Here is a 15,764-nt window from a genome sequence, read left to right as displayed (position 1 = left end):
TTGACATGCATGGTCAGCGGTGGGTATTTCTTGTAGCAGGGACAGTGCTTTAATTTCCCTAGGCTTAAATATCAGCCTTGGTTTGGGCTCTGAGTGGGGGAGTGTCTATCTACCCCTTAGATTCTGTCTACCCTGGGGAAATTTACAAAATGATTCCCCCCCCCCCACTCCTGACCCCAGGGCTTCCACTAGTTCTAGCACTGGTGAACTGAAGCTAGACTCCCCCTCCCCATTGCTAAGAACCCACAACTAGAGCCAGATTTTCAGAGGCTCAGCATCTCGCAGCTTCCATTGCTCTGGCCAGTTAATGTAGGTGACTTAAAGGACGCTGCTGACTGCTCAGCCCTTATGAAAATCTGGCCCCTAGAGTAGACGATGATCTAATGACTTCTGACATTTCTAACCACCTGAAAAGCAAGTGGTAAGAACAGGTCCAGCAGCCAGAATTTGCCTGCAGTAGGGCCGATGTGCGTCTAACACAAGTTCAGCTGAATAGTGAGATTTGTTGCTGTTCTGGTAAACTTCCATAGTGCAGAGAGGGTTGTAGCATATACTTCACCATGCCAGTGCCGTATTTGCATCTGTCAATCTGCTAAAGGCCTAACATGAAGGACACCAGGGCCTTCAGCAGAGCATTTAAGCCTATGCCTAAATCCCACTGAAGTTAATGGGGCTTCATGCATGCGCTTAAGTGCTTTGCTGAATCGGGGTCTAAAAATCTAACTAGTCAAAACTTCAGTAATAAGATGTACAGGATTTAGCTTAAATAAATCTGTAACTAGCATTTCATGATGGCAGCATTTCCAGCCCAAATAACTTGTAATAAAGATATTACACCAGTTTAACATGGGATGCATTTGAAAGTTGTTTGATCTAAAAAAGTATTTGTTTGACTTACTCAAGCAGCTGCTAATAGTGTTTTTAAAGTATTTTTCTCTCCCCTCCCCCATTAGCTATATTTATGGAGCAGCCATATCACTAAAATAACTTTCCTATTTATTTTTTCCTAGTTAATGGAGCAATCTGGGATCTGCATTACTGATTAGGTATTAAAGGCTATTTAATGTAGAACATTTTTATCCAGCCCTAGTATCTCATTTCACTCAAGTACTATGGCATAGTTGAACGTTTTGTCGTCATAATGGTATGAAAAAAATAAGTTAGGCTTGCTAATCTGCATGTGCCAATACTAAATTATATATAGCTATTAATATCGCTCAGCGAAGCAACCTCCAAGTTCTGGCTAGCAGTGCAGCTACCACTACGGATAACTTCCTAAAGCAAAGGTGAGCATTAATATTTCCTCCCCTGGCTCAGCCTTATTCAGCTGAGCAGCCTGACCTTGCCTTGCTGGGTAAGGCACAGATAAAAATATTACCGCCTGTCTTTTGCCTACAAAGCTGTCAAAGGAATGTGCTGCAGACCAGCACTGAGCACATTACCTCCCTCAGCACAGGTCAAAAGAGGACAACTTCAATATGCGTTGTGGAGGAGGGCTGGCCTGGCTGACGTTTCAATGTCATATGCAAATCACGCGTACGTCATCACAGGCGTCCAATCCCAGGGAGCCAATGGGAATAGAGATCCGCCTTTGATCTTAATCCGTTGGTGGAGAAACAAACAACTAGAGACAAGGGGGTATTGACTAGAGCGGTACAACTGGCCACCAGTTGTTTTTTTCTGCAGACGCAGAGGTGGGGGGGGGAATTCCCCCCCCTTCCAGGAGCCGGGGCTTTGTTCCTATTTATGTTCTCGAGGAGGAGGAGAGCCAGGAGCCACCCTCCTTGGCACGACTGTCCGCTTCCAAAGAAGGGTAGATGGTGTAGGACAAACACCCAGCCCCGGGGCTGGACAGCCTCTGTCCTCTCCTAGGCCGGCTTAGTTGCTAAAGCCCGAGCGGATCTGGTGCAATTCACGCTCTCTTGTTCGTGCAAGCGAGAAATGCTAACCCTGCAGTGAAGGAGTTGGGGTGGGGGCAGGGAGGAAATGGGAAACCAATCAGGAAACAAACCAGGCACCAACTTCGCCTTGCCCGTTCACTGTAAACGCCTGCTGGAGAGAAGTGTATTAGCCGAACAGACAGGCCCGATTTGGATCGTCTCAGCATAAGCCCATGTCTCTGCCTCAGAGAAACAGCTTGAGCCAAAGCAGTAGCCGCAGCACATCACCCCTCTGATCTGCCGTTAATTATGATGTACACTTTCCACTCCCCTCCTATGAGCTACACGGGCTCTCTGCTCACATCCCCGTATCTGCGTGTGCAGCACTAATTTATACCCCACTGCTTGTGGCAAAAGGGAGCCGAGACAAATGGCTCCTCCTGCATAGGAGCTGGAAAGAGGAATATACCAGCCGGAGCCCGATGCATTATTTTTGGCGACCTCGTATGTCTTTTGTTTAGTACCAAATCCAAGCAAAATCACCATTTTAGGTAGTTAGGAGGATTGGGGTTTAGCTGGGGCTATTTGCTCTCACAAACCTGCCTCGACATTATGTCCCCCCTCCCTCTCATTATTGGCAAGCCAAGGAGAGAGAGGGAGAGAGACTGACTCTTGTGTGGTTGAAGTAAGTAGGAGCCTCTCTCCAGATCCCAAATTACCCTGTTTTTTTTCACCCTGGTCACTACAGGCCAGGGCTGATGTATAAAAACAACAAAAGACCAATCTCTCTTCATAGCTAATAGTCTCCCCAACAAAGTAATGCGCTCTGTTCTCCCTTCCACCCAACAGCCACATCAAATCATAATGCACACAACGTACTAAAACACAAAGAGATGTCCCTGCCTGCACACAGTCAGCTAAATACAAAGGGACCTTAAATCACACCCCAAGGAGAAAATAGATGGCTCTTAAATCTTAATACACCCTCACACCGAGACTTTAACACACACCCAACCCATTCAATGCAGAGAGAGATCTTAAAAACGTAAAAAACATACTCAATATATATATAAAAATACTGCCCGCAGTACAAAGAGATAGCTCTCAAGTTTGAATTTAACCAGCCACATTTCAGAACAGAGGATGGCACTTACCTTGCCTTTAATGTCAGCAATTATTTTGTAAACAACACCGCAAGAAACCCACAAGATTTTTTTAAATATCGTAAAGCACCAGCTTTAGGCAGTCTGTGAGGTAGTTTTAATTAAAATAACAACATTATAAATGGAAATTAAAAAAAAAGATGCAGGAGGTGGTGGTGGTGTGTCTGTTCTTCTCAGAAGATATGCACCATTGCAAGCTGTAGGCGGCTGCTGTTGGGGCCGGACCCTCCCTCCACTGGCTTCAGGGTGATTATTATTATTTTCTGTTATTGCTGCTGATCTCAGACCAGATCAGAAATTAGAACGTCCAAACAGCTGATTGTGACGTCACAAAGGGGCCCGCCCGCAGAGGGCGTATCCCGACGGACAAGCAGCCAATGGGAGGCAGAGCTGGGTTGAGGCGGGGCTTCAAGGATGCACCTCTCCGAGGGGGTGAGGGAGGAGCCGGAGTTGCTCCACGTGAGAGCCGGGACCCGTGTGGAGTTCGGGGTGCGGCCGTGGGGGGGCTTCCGATTGCTGGCGGCAGCGTGGCAATAGGCAGGGTCCGGACCGGGGGTGCGGAACTGAGCACGCGCCTCCTCCCCACTCTGTCTCGGGGGAGAGCAGCATCAGCAGCATCCCCCACCCCAAATGCCAGGTCTTCAGTGGGCTTCCCAGGACTCGGCTCCTTCGCCCCCTTGCAGGTAGGATAGAGGGCAGCCCAGCCACCGCCTTCTGTGCATCCCACCCACACTGGAGTCCCTTCTTCTCTGTCTGACCTGGGGCACGCTGCGTGGCCTCTGCTCTGGGCCTCTGCTGTCCCATTTCAGCCCAGTAGCCAAATGCAGGGTTTGGGCAGTACCTTATTGTAGTGCCCATACAGAGAGAGAGAGAGAGAGTATGTGTGTGTGCTGAATTTAGAAGCAACTGCCTCCTGCCATCTTGTGACTGTTGAGCAGTTTGAAATATGAGCAATTATCCCCCCTCCCCCCAGTCCCAAGCTAGGTGACAGTGAAACCGCTTTTATTGAATTTCAGTTGCTTTTTCATGGAAACTTTGCACTAGTTTTGTTATGGAGCATAATTAGCTAGGGAGGCACATATGTCTCTATTAGTGCCTGTTATAGCCATATGCCTTGCTGCTAATACCACGTCTTCCTTCCCCCCACAACTGAGACACAAGATATATTTGTCTTGTACTCTCAGAACATGCTTAATTAACAAATTCTTACATATTCACTCATGCAAATTAATTTGGAAATGTTGGACAATTATAGACTTTAACTGATTATAAACCAGTTGTTTTCTTCATTCCCCTTTTGTTTTTGTTTTGGTTTATGCTTTTCATTGTTTAATTTCCATGCTAGCTATCACTACCTATAGGGATAGCTGTCCTGCAGGGTTCTATGACACAGTACCAAGGCTACTAGAGACACTGGCAGTAACAAAAAAACATGCATAGGTTGACCCAACAAAGGTATTTGACACTAACCTTATATATTAAAGAATGTTAGGCATATAAGCAAGTTCATGACAGATTGATATCAAGAATATTTCATCACCATGAGTTGGCTCCTGTACCAACGTCAGTGTGCAGTGACTCTGGTGACATGAGGACTGCCAAGGCTAAGTGTAACCTAAAGAAGCAGCCGCAGACAGAGGTGCCAACTAGACATACACCTCTACCCCGCTATAACGCGGTCACGGGGAGCCAAAAATCCCTACCACGTTATAGCTGAAACCCCATTATATCGGGGTAGGGGCGGCAGGGCGCCGATGGTGATTTAAAGGGCCCGGGGCTCCCCACAGCAGCTGGAGCCCCGGGCCCTTTAAATCACTGGCAAGCCCCGCTGACGCAGCCCCGGGGTAGGGGCGGCAGGGCTCCAGCAGTGATTTAAAGAGCCCTGGGCTCCCCGCAGCAGCTGGAGCCCCGGGCCCTTTAAATTGCCGGCGAGCCCCACTGCCGCAGCCCCGGGGTAGCAGTGGCAGGGCTCCAGCGGGATTTAAAGGGCCTGGGGCTCCCCGCAGCAGCGGGAGCCCTGAACCCTTTAAAGCACTGCCAGAGCCCCACTGCTACCGCACTATACACAAACCCATGTTATATCAGGTCGCATTATAGCAGGGTAGAGGTATACTTCAGAAGAAGTCACTCGTATAGTCTTTGTCAGTTCTGCAGTTCTTTGGGTATTACACTGGCCAGCAAATTGTTTCAAGGACTTTGTGACCAATTTCAGAGTTGACACTGTACACGAGTTAGTAGATGTTGCATATCTTGTCTTTGACAGGTACAAAGACTTCCGCACAAAGGGTGTCACAAAATCTAGCAGAGCTACAGAAGCAAGCAGAGTGAATGAGTTGAGTGCAAAATACACAGTTCCCTCCACAGAAAGTTGTCCTGACAGTTACTGAAAATAAGAAACTGTTGATTGACACTTTGGTACAGAACTTGTTCAAGACAAGAAGTTGCAGCAATGACCCACTAAACCACAAGCTAGTCATCACCGGCAGAGACAACACCCCAGCTGAAATAAACCGGGGAGATGTGTTGATCAACAGAGAAGATATGGCCATCTTGCATGAGGAAGCTGACAACATCCTTGTACAACAAATGGTAGGAATGTTGGTATTATCAGATGACACTGACATATATCTTACTCTTGCATCATTACCTTGAACTGGGCCTAACATCTTTATTGATGATAGAACCCCTAGTCCAAGAGCGAGCAGCAATAGACATCCCATGCTGCTGCAGGGCAACACCAGAATGCTGTACCAGGACTGCACACTTGGGCTATGATACAGTAGCTACCAACCTATGTTGGCCTCAGCAAAGGCACTGTGTTGCAGATTGAATGAACTGGATACTCCCTCTCTCTGCTGACATCAGTGCAGCAGTGCCTGACGCCATTGAACAGGCAACTGAATTCGTGCATGCATGCTAAAGACAGTTAAATTGTACCACCATGTCAGAAGCAAGGCAGAAATCATGGGTAGCAAAATTCAGCAAGCCTACCTTGTCAACACCAGAGTGTAGCTCCTTACCACCAACTGAAGCATTTCTAGAAAATGAGCAGATCTTCAGGCCTGAGTGTGGAAAAGTGCTTTGGATCCAGATGCCCCACCACCTGACCCATTGCAGTGCGGATGGGTACGCAATGTCTCTTTCCAAAAACTGTACCAGATAATGTCCCGGTTGTTCCTCTAGAAATTTCAAAATGAAGCAAGTGCTCTTTTGTGAGTGATGCACCTTCTAGATGTGGATCCATGTTTACCAAACTGCCATGTACCATATGCTGGGCATGGGAGAGAGGCATGGTGTGTTGCAATGAGCTGACAAAATCAGCTTTAGCATTGGCAGATGAAAATAGTGGTGACAAGTACTCATCCATATTACTTATATCAGGACACTCAACTGTAGTTTGCATGAGAGAGAACACTAGTAATCATGTACTGCATTTTGGAATCATTCTATTTGGTTACAATTCATTGTTGTTGCTGTTGTTGAATATATACATTTATCATTTGAATATGTTTCACCTTAAAAAGAGTGGTCAGTGTATCAAATGAAAATTGAGGCCTGTGCTGTACTCCCAACCTCCCTGTTTTATATCCCTGTTATTCAGATATGTATTGCTATTGATACTGAACATGTTAAATACCCACATTTCATGTATTGGAACTCTTCTGCCTGATTTTTGTATGCCCCAAATCATGCAAACTCTTACTCATTATGAGGGATGGCGTGGGAAGGGTTCAATATGTCAAAATGCTCAAGATTGATAGTGTCATCAGGTGGACTCTTAAAAGTATGGCTTTGAGATACAGAACCCACACCAAAGACTCCCCGCCCTTGTGTGGACCTCAAAGCAAGGTTGCCCAGAGTGGCTGCTAGGCCATCTGTAAAGTGGGTATTATGATACTTGCCGTGATTCTAAATTCACTAGTGTTTGTGAAGTGCTTTGCCGTTGTGCCAGGGGAGGTGCTTTAGGTAGGCTCTTTTCCTCCCTCCTGTGTTTGTACAGTATACAGGGTCCTGGTCCATGACTGGGGCTCCTACGTGCTAAGCTGATGGTCAAATATTATGATTTAAGGGAGTCAAATGAGAGGGTCTGTGATCCACAGCCAGATTTCTTCTTGTCTCTTAGCAGCAAGACTGGAGAGGCAGACAACTCACTGTCTCACCCCCCTATGCACTGTCCATTAGTGGGACTGGAGGAAAATATGTGAGCTTTTGGAAGCCTAGAATAGTCTCCTTGCTTGGGAGCTGTGGAAATCCTAAGGCAAACCATAGTAGACAGGGAGCAGGCAGCCTAAATCTGTCAATAAACTTGATCACTTGTGCTCTAATCAGCCACTGTTTAACACAAGAGTAAGGGGAAGAGAAGCAAGTGGTGGGGGTGAGTGGGGAAAGATGACCACATGGGTTGGGAAATGATGGTCGAGGAGAGAGAGAAACTGCTGAGGAGTTAAACCCTGTCCTGCTGCCCTCCGTTCTGTGTCCATGACAGGCAGGGAATGCAGCTATCAGAGGAAACCAGCTGGGCATATCGGGGAGGGTGGGAATTATAAGGGAGACTTAGATGCCATAATGCCTAAGCCCTGACCTTAAAGGGGTTTAGGCACCTAACTCCCTTTGGGCTGGGCCTTAGGTGCCAGACAGACAGGGCAAAGGGAGGCAGCTATCTCTAGTGTGCACTGAGCTGGGGTGAGAATGACTCTGTAGCCCTGGGGTTAGAGCTCTCATCCTGCACGTGGGAGACCCAGCACTTTCCTTGCTCCAATGAATATTTAGTTATTTATACACTGTGGAACAGCTTCAACAGAGCACTATACCTCAGAATCCCCCATAGCCCGTGGTCACAGAGATAGCAGACACACATTCAAATCCCTTATCCACCTCAGGCAGAGCAGGGATTTGAACCTGGGTTTCCCATGTCCTATATGAGTGCTCGAACCGCTGGGCTAAAGGTCATTAGGGATGTGCTTCTTCCTCTTCCATGGGTGTCTCTGGTGTGGGTTTAGCTGTGCTCAGTGTGTGCCTCTGGATCAGGCCCTGAGCTCAAGACAAGCAGGGAAACACCTGGTTTGTGGATCCCTCCGGGGCTTAACCATGAGTTAGGTGCCGAGCTGCTTCGCGATGTCAGGACTTAAGAGGTTGTGCATGTGACCAGCTGCCAAATTTAGTAGCCTTGAGGACTTCATCAATGGAAATGTAGGTGCCGGCAGCGTTCTGCAGCATCTGAGCAAGGGTATTATGAACACCACTGGTGCCTAGACGTTGGACTTTGGGGCCTAAGTCTCCCCTGTGACTCTCGCCTGAAGTGCCCAGAGGGATAATAGGAGTCCCAGCTTGCATGGCCAGAAGCCAAAGAAAGTGATGTGGGTGAGGGGCGGTGTGGACCACACGGCACAAAAACATGAGGCTTCTTGGGGCGAAACCGCCTCCAGACTCATGGTGGACAATTCACTTCCCTGCTCTGCTTTGGTTTCCCCGGGATTAAGATGGGGATAACGATACTGCACCTTTCTGTAAGATCTGCCTTAGTCAAATACAATTTATTGGGCTCAATACAGGGGTAAGTGGTGAGATTCTCTGGTCTGCGCTATACAGGAGGTCAGACTAGACAAGCTAATGGGAAGAGTTTTTAGAGCTTCAGAGGGAACGTGCAAAGTGCTCTCATGAACCCCACGCTCGGCCCCCACAACTGCAGCCTGGGCCACTCGTCCTGGCTTTGGTGCCCCAAGCCCAGTAACAAGAAGAACTTGGCATGTTTGTTGGCCCCAGATTCTGATTTGCCCAGAGCACTGTCTGACCAAAGGCTGAACCTATATGTTATTTCACCTGATCCTGAACACTTCCCGTGCTGGAGGATGGAAGGAAGCAATTTATCAGTACAGAGATGGAACGTCTATAAAAACAACCCTCTTAGCAAAGCCATTTAAATGGCTGAGTCAAATATGGTAGCATTAGGGCTAATTGGGCATCTCTTCTTTTGCAAGTCAGCATTCCCACTTGAATGGGAGACAAGGCCAAATTAACCCTAATTGAATCTTGTTTAACTTACTGCAACAATTTAAATAATACTTTGGACGCCTGCCACCTTTTAACTGAAGGCTCTTGAAGCGGTGTAAAAACACCAATTAAGCATTGCAGCAACCACATGGGATAGCTATTATCCCTATTTTACTGCAAGGTAAACTGAGGCACAGAAAGCTAATGTCAAAATGTTCTAAAGTCCAAGTGTCGCTCCTTTTGGGTGCCCCACTTGCGGTGCTTAGGGCATGATGATCTGGTGACTAATTGGAACTGTAGGTGTCCAGCAGCACTGAAAATTGTTCCTGGGGTGTCTGCAGTGGAGCCCCCAAATGAAGGTAGTTAAAGTAGCTTGCCCAGGATTACACAGTTTGACAGTGGCTGAGTAGGAATTAGAACCTAGAAGTCCTGCACCCCACTCTCCACCTAACACTAAGTCTCATGGCAGACTTTTTTGATTAAGCCAGTGGTCCCCAAACTTTTTTGCTTGCACACCACCTCTTACCTGGTCTGCACCCCATCCCACCCCCGGGAGACGCAGTGGGGAATTGGGAGAGGGGCTGAGCATGGGGCCATGGATGGGCGCCGCAGCTGCGTGCGGGGCCCACGGTCAGGAGTGGGGCTTGGGCTGGGCGCCAGGATGGGGGTTGGGACTATGGCCGCAGCTGGGCGCCAGGGGCTCGGTGGTGCTCCCTCCCCACCCACACATGGGGGCTGGCCTGGACCCTGCCACACACACCCCCAAACATTCCTCCACACCCCCTAGGGGTACATGCCCCACAGTTTGAGAACCACTGGATTAGGCTGTTTTGATGAGTCCCCTGGCTTTATTGCACTAAAATATTCACTTCCGTTTTTATTAATAAAGTCAAATGATGAGAATCTGAATTCATTTTGCTTTTAGAAGAGTGGTAAAAACTAGACTATAGGCATATTGGTGTGGGGGGGAGTGAATAGAAAATATAATATTAAAACTATAACCTTAATGAGATTTGAACTCCTCTCCTCAGCTGATGTAAATTGTTGTAGCTCCACTGACTTCAACTGAGCTATGAGGATTTACACAAACTGAGGATCTGGCTGTAATGTTTGTAAGAGGAGGCAGACCCTTCACCGGTTGACTACTAAGTCGTTTGTTATTCGCCATTGCAATTTATTACTCTAGGAATTTCCCTCTATTATCCCCTGAATGCAACAGAAACATATGGAGAGTTGGAATAAAAATCATGTAGAGGTGTAGGGTGTGTTACATTCAGACTGAAGCCCCTCTCCTGTAATCTGAGGGTACTGGGACTCTGTCTGCATGCAAGGGTTTATGCTGGTGGATCTGATTCTAGAATCAGGGCCAAAGAGGTTTTCTTAGTTCATCCTAAGGGCCTCCATGCAGGCTTCCTGCACAGACTACGCCGTACAACATTTTGCTTCTTAAAAGAGTTTTAAACAATATTTTCAGTGCAGAACATTTTGGATGACTTTGCTGTAAATGGGTCTCTGATCTGGGTGGCCTCTGGGGGCTGCTGCGATCCAAGTGTTTAATCGTAATAAAGCATGTTGCAATCTGCAAGGAAGAATTCATGTAGGATCTACTCTAGGGGCTGCAGAGTTCCAACAGAGACACTGATCCGGCAATGAAACAGACAGACCTCCGCACTTGCTCAGCGCCCCCACGGACTTTGTGGGCAAAAGGAGCTGGAGCTCATTGCAGGACTGGGCCAAAATGTGCTTCTCTGGTTTGTTTTAATAGTGACAGCCAAACAAACCGGAGGACGTCGCAGTCTCAACCCTCGAGGTTATTTTCCCTTTAATTAAGAAAAGAAAAAAGGCACAAGGAAGTTTGAGTAGTTTAGCCATACACTTATGTACGAATAGGGACCCTATGAACAATTGTTTGATTAGGTTTGCACTAAGCTCACAGAGAATAAGGTTTCAGGGCTTGGTACTGTCAGGTCAAATAAAATATTCCTTTTCCTGTCTAGTCGTGTAGAGATCATGTCACTAGTGGTTTCTCTGACTTCACCCAAGCCAGTACCATCATAGTCCCTACTGTAGGATTCTAACAGACACTGGCCGCAACATCATACTGTTCAGGGCTCCTCTAGCTGTGTGGGGCAGATTATAAACTCATCGTTCAGTCTGTTGAGCAGTGACTCACCCAAGTAATGCCACCGGAGTCAATGGGACTACTTGGGGTGAGTAACTCCTCGTTTTGAGAGGAAAGGGTTTACAATCTGGCCCGGAAACAGAGGCCCATAGATGGGTCTGAACCGAAACCTGGGATCTTAGCAGCTCTGAACTTTGGGCTGTTCAAACTCTGGATCTGGTGTTTGTGTCTGGAGTCTGCTCTATTAATTGTGTAGTCCATATTGCTGTTCCTCACAATTAGAAGTGGTCCGCGATTTTAGTTAGTTCATATTTATAATTCACACACACAACATACTTAGACAGTGTTGAAATATACACACTCCATGCAATACCGGAGTAATAAATAAGGAAAATGAAATGAACAACCTTCCGCCCCTTGCTCCCCAAAGCGTGTCCATTTATTGCGTGTCCACGGTTCTGTCTTCTGAACTATTCTTTGTAATGGGGTCTTGAGTCACCCTTTATGAGAGTGTCTGAAAAGCCTGTGATTGTTCCATCATCCGTGCCATTTGGGGGACTGTTAAAAGAAAACTAGTTCCATTATTTCATTTCCCTGCAAGTACCTCTTTTCAAATGTGTAACTATTCAGTAGAGCAGAGATCCCTTGGTTTAAGGAGCGTTTGGACCTATTTTCCAAATGATTCTTCATTGTTGGTATTATGGTAGCACCTAAGAATCCTAGTCAAGGGTCAGGATGCCAGTGTGTTAGGTGCTCTACGCAGAGAGACTACAATCTACTTGACAGGCAGGCTGCATTAGGTGAATGAAACAAACAGGCTGGGTGTGGGTCAGGAGGATGAGAGCTTACACCTTCTCCTGTTAAGGTGGATCCATGACTTAGGAAAGGGGTGTTGTCCTTCTTTTTAAAGATGAAGGAAACTGACTTGCTTCATTTCACACGGGAACTTGGAGCAGAACCAGGAACTTCTGACTCACAGTCCTGTGTTCTAACCACAAATTCATCCTTCTGCCCTTTTGAGAACACCATGTAAATCTGGAGTGATCGTTGAATAATGTTGCAAGTAAAATAACAGATAAATGCTCAGCAGAGGGAGTAGTTGATTTATCCTTAGCAAATCAAACATTTTTTTAATGAAACAAAAGACACCCTTTATGCAGAGTCTGGCTTTGGTTCCCTTAGATGTATCATGGTCATTTAGTTCAACGGCCAAACTGAAAAATCCAGGGGGCACAAAGGTTTCCTTTTGAACAGAAACTGAGTTTTTTTCCCCATTTTTCTCACTGAAATAAAAAAACGAAAACGAGTTCATTGAGGTTGAACAAAATAACCATTTCATTTTGAAAATGTTCGTTTCAAAACAAAGTGTTGAAACAGTTTGTTTAAAAATGGTTCATTAAAAAAATGTGTCCCCTTTTTAAAAATATTCAGCCGTAACTCTGCCAAATTCGACCTGAATTTATGAATAGTTTTGGCTGCCCGAAATTGCATTTTTCAGCAAATTTACTGTTCACCAAAACAATTACAACCAGCTCTAATGTAGACATGTATTAAGTACAAAGAATTAGATATAGAGGCTTTTCAAAGGGGTTTAAGTGAGCTAGACTGCTTTGAAAAGTTCCAGCCAAAATAAATAAGGTATTTTTCAGTGAGAGATTGTAAGCTTTGGGGGCAGGGACCATGTCTGTCAATTGTACAGAGTGAGGTCCTTGTTCCTGATTGGCAACCCTAGGTGCTTATTAAATAAAAATACTAATAAAAAAATACCATCAACTCCATCAGGGAAGCTAATTGCCTATTATTCCTATCTCTCAGCTGTTTCTCTTCCTCCGGCCTCCTTGCTATATGACCAAATTCCTTAGCCAAGAAGGTAAAGCCCTTACTCTCCTGTTCCACTTCTTCCAGGGCTGATATCGTCTTCTCAGTTCTCCCCATGTGTGTGTCCAGGTCATCCATCCTCTGGTCCAGGCCATTGTGTTCAACAGAGACAGTTTGGAAACTTGTCCTCAGACTCTGTTAGGCCTGGGGTTTATCCCATATCGTAGCTGGGAAATCAGCGAGTATTTCAAAGATGGCTCATGTAATGGACTCCTCCCTGGTCCTGACCTTGTGACACCTTGCATGTTTGTAGAAGGGAATTAGATGTCAAAACCTTAAAGGTGTTTCAGCCGATAATTACTCTGCTCGCCTGGATGGAAATCTTGTTCTGCTGGTTTCTGCTCTCGAGACTGGGATGTCCAAATAGAAGTTCCTCAGTGACAAATGGATTCCACCTCTAGGACACGTCTTGGCTATTTTGCAACTTCAGTCATTTGGCCTCAAGAAACCTCCATTTGGCTCTTACTGTGGGAAGAGGCCAGACTCAGTCACACTGGGATCCACTTGGAAACCTAAGAGATGGGCCTAAGTCATGGAGTTCTGATCTTCCCAGAGGACAGTGACTCAAGGTGTAATGTTCGAGTTGGGCCCATAAGAGAGAGATGACAGCAGCTTTCTGCCAGCCATCTTTGAAATGCCTGTAGAAATAAGGATTGTAAAACACGTTTCAGTCATGGACACAAGGCTCCCTTTGTGAAGTCTGCACAGTCAGATGCAGCTATGTCTGGGGATTTGTTATGGAAAAGTTGGTGGGGGGGAGTCACACAACTGTATGCTCTCCTTCTAGTTAGATTCTCTCCATGTTACGGCCTCTGCAAAAGGTCCTTTCACAGACCCTGTGCTGGAGCCACATGATGGGCAGAGGCGAGCACAAGATTGGTTGACTCTGTAGACAAGCATTCTAAGCAGCTGGGTTGGCAATGTCCTCTTGTTCTGTACAAGCCTCTTTTGGGTGCCTGGATAAAAGGAAACATGAGCCAGGGAGATGATTGCACTAATTATACCTGGCAATTTGGAGGCATGCATCTTGATGCTGCATAACCTTATATCCGCTGCATAATATGTTTTGATGCATTTTCCACCCAATGTTGGAAGCTATAGGGTAGAGAAGGAGGACAGGTGTTTTTCCTTTCATATAATCTCTCTGGCTCTGATCTTTTCATTGCTTTGTGTGAAATAATTTAATGGTCTTTCATTTGTGTGTGACAACAGCCCACCTCCTAGCTGGCATTAATCAGCACTCTTATTGGCAGCCTCACCAGAGAGGACGATGGCTGCACGGGTCACAGAGACTGAACACCTCGATTGGTTTGGTCCAGCCAGGCTCCAGCAGAGACATATTGGCACAGCTGGGGGATATTTCCTTTGCTGCTGCTCATGCTGCTCCTGTTCTGTGGAGACACACAAGCAGGGCGGCTAAAAAAAAAAACTTAAAAAACCCCACTTTTCATTTCTTACATGTATTATTTACTTTCCATGACTAGATACATAATAACAAAATTATATATTACTACATAATATTGTATATGGCTCTTTTCTTATTCCCACTTGGGTACTTTCTACCAATATCTCTTGATCTCTTGCCCATATTGATAGAAGTCACCACATTCTAAAAGAATATTAATTATAGATTTTCACTTTCATATTAGGAAAATAATTTGTTTTGATAGTTGTACAACTGATTTTCTTCAATAATGTTTATTTTATGCCAGCACTGCCCAGCCCCGTGGAAACACTGCCCCCACCAGCGCTGGAAACAAACCCTCCTTCCTCAGCGCCACCCCATCAAAACAGCTGTGGGCCAAAGAGGAAGGTTTGAGGACACATAGGCAAAAAGAAGTGTTCCATTCTATGCATCTGAAGAAAGCTCATGCTGAAATAAATTTGTTAGTCTCTGTTCTTTTGTAGATACAGACTTGACCAGATCACAGCAGTAAAACCATCACACTCCTCTTCACCCCTAGTCCCCACTGACTTGCTAGTCAGTCCCCCACCCACCACTCGCCTCCTTTCACTTTCTCCCTCCCCTGCCAGAAACCCCCATGCCAGCCCCGAAACCCCCAGCGGGCGCACGGCTCACCACAGTGCCCACCAGCCACATGCCCACCACCCACAGTATATAGCCTTATTCAAAGACCCAGGGGTCACTATATTACTGCACACAGCAGTCAATCAATGGAATTGTAGATAAATCTCTGCATTATGCATTTTTGTATAACTTTTACATGACTTTGTATTGAACCTTAGTAATATGTTATAGCAGGCCCCTAAGGTAGTGTAATTAAGGTAAAAGAAAAATGTCTTTTTGCTAGAAGTAGAATAAGATCTTCTCTCCACTTTGTAATCAATTGCCCTATTGAATGAATGAATGAGGTGTGAATGAGGAAGGTGTGGAAGGCAGGCACCTCCAGACAGCTGCAACCCTTGGAGAGGGACTGGGAGCCAGACCAAGGAGCTTTGCCCAGGGCTGAGTGGGATGGAGTTTGGGTGCTGGGTGCAGGTGCAGGCTCTGGGAGTGCAGGCTTTGGGACAGAGTTTGGGGATGGAGGGGGTGCTGGGGGGAAGGGACTGCCATGTGGCTTCCTTCCTCCCCTGTTGGCCCTCACCATAGCCTCAGTGGGGGATGGAGCTGCTTGCCCAGTGTTTGCAGGAGCGGTGGCTGGGGAAATCCAGTCAAACTCTGTTTTACTCTTTCGCTGATGGGTCACTACTGGCTTGTTTGATCTTTTG

At 46.3% G+C, this 15,764-nt stretch overlaps 2 protein-coding genes across 5 annotated transcripts in view; one reads left to right on the top strand and one right to left on the bottom strand.

The window, feature by feature from the left end:
• The window catches only part of TP53INP2 (tumor protein p53 inducible nuclear protein 2), a 57,650-nt gene extending 54,317 nt beyond the window's left edge, over positions 1-3,333 (bottom strand). For 2 of the 3 annotated variants that reach the window (XM_039499464.1, XM_039499463.1), the window contains exon 1: positions 3,035-3,333. The gene's annotated coding sequence lies outside the window, so the exon portion shown is untranslated. Of the gene's footprint in view, positions 1-2,011; positions 2,034-3,034 lie in introns of those variants that run through there. The other variant, XM_039499465.1, reaches the window with a different exon arrangement.
• A 108-nt stretch (positions 3,334-3,441) lies between these two features.
• The window catches only part of PIGU (phosphatidylinositol glycan anchor biosynthesis class U), a 201,486-nt gene continuing 189,163 nt past the window's right edge, over positions 3,442-15,764 (top strand). The window contains exons 1-2 of one of the 2 annotated variants that reach the window (XM_039499460.1): positions 3,442-3,726; positions 5,465-5,632. The gene's annotated coding sequence lies outside the window, so the exon portion shown is untranslated. Of the gene's footprint in view, positions 3,727-5,306; positions 5,633-15,764 lie in introns of both variants that reach the window. The other variant, XM_039499459.1, reaches the window with a different exon arrangement.

The sequence above is a fragment of the Mauremys reevesii genome, linkage group 13 (assembly GCF_016161935.1).
Source record: "Mauremys reevesii isolate NIE-2019 linkage group 13, ASM1616193v1, whole genome shotgun sequence".
In the NCBI taxonomy this organism is placed as follows: domain Eukaryota; kingdom Metazoa; phylum Chordata; order Testudines; family Geoemydidae; genus Mauremys; species Mauremys reevesii.
The sequence above is the reverse complement of the archived record's forward strand: the minus strand, read 5'-3'. Positions and strand labels throughout refer to the sequence as shown.